This window comes from Amphimedon queenslandica, unplaced genomic scaffold (genome assembly GCF_000090795.2).
Source record: "Amphimedon queenslandica unplaced genomic scaffold, v1.1 AMPQUscaffold_8476_Cont19580, whole genome shotgun sequence".
Lineage (NCBI taxonomy): Eukaryota > Metazoa > Porifera > Demospongiae > Haplosclerida > Niphatidae > Amphimedon > Amphimedon queenslandica.
The window spans coordinates 1-2,569 of NW_003551247.1; the positions used below are offsets into that span (position 1 = coordinate 1).

The 2,569-nt window shown below is 37.1% G+C and overlaps 1 long non-coding RNA gene across 2 annotated transcripts; it reads right to left on the reverse strand.

Moving 5' to 3' along the window:
- Window positions 1-419: 419 nt before the first annotated feature.
- LOC109591305 (uncharacterized) lies at window positions 420-2,253 on the reverse strand. Of its 2 annotated transcripts, XR_002189758.1 has the most exons (5): window positions 2,220-2,253; window positions 2,100-2,174; window positions 936-1,027; window positions 684-820; window positions 420-637 (listed from the first exon to the last, which is right to left on the reverse strand). It is a non-coding gene; the product is annotated as an uncharacterized LOC109591305 (long non-coding RNA). The 2 variants fall into 2 exon arrangements; XR_002189757.1 differs by lacking the exon at window positions 2,220-2,253 and having other exon boundaries at window positions 2,100-2,191.
- Between the last annotated feature and the right edge of the window lie 316 nt (window positions 2,254-2,569).

The following is a 2,569-nucleotide window of genomic DNA, read 5'->3' on the forward strand; positions in this document are numbered from 1 at the left end:
AGGCCCATGGGCTGGTCTATACAAACCAATGGAGGAATTTTACTTGCCAAAAGCTGCAGGTCATAGTCTGAGTGACTACATTGAGCAGTTGGAGAAGTTGAACCAGAAGAAGCTGGCTCTGATTTTTAAGTAAACTGAAAACATTTTGTTATTTAGTTTTATTAGCTTTACAGATGTCTAAATAGTAGACCTATGTATTGCTTTTTTCTCTCATTTTACATAAGTCTAGATAGTAGACATATCCATTTCATTAATATCTTTTTAAAACTGAAAGTTTTTATAAAACTAAAAGTGGGATTATTCCCACATATGTGCTGTCATTAAAGAAATTAGCTCTTAGGAAAGAGTATTTAAATATACATTGATCAAGGTAGAAAGACCTAATGGTCTAGTCACAAATAACATTATTAGTCTCACAATTAATCAGTCAGACACAACAAAATTACCATAATTACCATACAAAGTATAATTATTAAAATAATTGAAATATTATGGTCAAAAACAACAGGAGTCAGTACTAATCAAGCACGAGGGAATGGTATCAAGATGAGCTAGACACGGCTAGCTTTTTCAAATGTTCCATAAAAACTTGTAAACTAACATCATCAGTTAAAACAGGAGCAGCACCACTTCCATCCTAAATGCAACATGTAACATGCTCAAGCACAGAGTAAACAACATACCTGACCCCAGCCATACATGTTGTTATGAGTCTGTGACGGGTTTACTTTAGAGAGGAGAAACCTAGCCTGACTGCCCATATGCTCAGTTACCACATACCGTGGCATTATGGCACAGGGAACCTGTTCTGTAGAATATCCTACATACAAATCACTATGTAACCAATGCTAAGTTTTAAACATGTAGTACGATCAAGTAAACCACCAATCAGTATTACAATGATAGCACACAAACCTACATGTATTTACACATACCTGTGCATCTTCAACTGGTGCTTGGTGTAATTGACGGAAGTTTTCATGATCGGGTAAATCTTGATAGCTGGCCTTCTTCCAGCTATATGTAACTAATTAAAATAATACAGTTAAATGTACCTCTCCATAATAAATGAGTGTTAAGAAGAAAGTGTACATATACAATACAGTAAGTATGGTAGGATATACCTGAGGATAAAGTGACATGTTGTCAGCAAATCTAAAGGAGCTTGGGTCATCTTTATGATAATAAGACGCACCCCATCATACATGTGCATGTACAACGTAATAAAACAAGTATAGGCTGGAGTGTGCTGTAGTGTAGCCATTAGGAACAGATGTCCAGTATAAGGCAGCATTAGTTATTCAATAGGTAATAGTGGTAACTGTTGCCACACACAATTATGAGTAAAAAATAAGCATTACTAGTACTACAGATAAAAATTTGGCTGGAGTGTATTGTAGTGTAGCCAGGTTAACATCAAGCAATGCTATTGTTCATCTCCAGGTGCTATTGTTTATTTTCAGGCAACACTGCTGCTTAAGGCAACACGGGGCGACATTGTTGCATGCGACTTTGTGCTTACTTTAATCTTGTTGCCTCAAGTTGAGTAGTAGTCAACTTGAGGCAACAAAGATCAAAGTTTCAAGCAACAATTTTGCCCCATGTATGAGAGCCTTTAGAATAGTCAAAGCTGTTCTATTCTGAGTAACACATTGCTAATAAAATCAAAGTAACCACAGATTGCCTGCAGTAGAGTTTCCTGGTATATAGTGCCTTTAAGAGCAGATGTCCAGCATTACCGTATAGCTGGAAATATTTGCTGGAATTTAACTTTGCTGATTGCTGTTCATCATAAAAACACACAATTTAATTCCGCAAAGCATTACAAATAATGGGTGCATCACCAGTTCACACCTACACCAGCAAAATAAAATTCCGCATACATTAAAATTTGCTCTATTAGCACAAATCGCAAAATAAAATTCCCACAAATTTTTTTAGCTATATAATATGGTATTTTATTTAATTATTCAACAAAGCAACTCATCAGTGCCCCCCCACACAATTATGAGTTTAAAAAGTAAGTCTTAATAGTACTACAGTCGATTATTATACAATGGAGTGTCTGAACGACATGTGTCTCTATTCACTACAATTACTTTTTCCGTATGTGAGGGAGCAGGATGTTCAAGAGTGGCAGATATGAGCTCTTTCTCTTGAGACAGACCTTCACACTGTGATGGGTTTATTGGAGTAACAAAACGAGTTCTTTTTCATACTTGAGGATTTCTCCTTTTTTTTCTCCACCCCCTCTCTCTTTCCAGCATCTCCATGGGAAGGAAAGGTAGTTTAGTTCAGCTCCGCCCGGCCCATGCTCTAATAATTGGATAGTCTATGAATCTATAAAAGCACCCAGCATAGCTTTAAGTTCAGTACTGCAGCAGGAAGACAAATAAGGATGATGTTCCCCGTTGCTCTGAGCCTTTCAGCAATTTTTATCCTAACGGTATCCATAACAGATGCCAGAGCCAGAGGAGTAGATCTACCATATCCATATGGTTTTGATTTGGAGGAGCCCGAGGCTAATTTTCTACACTCGTCGTCTCGCCAGCATTATGATGATCACAAG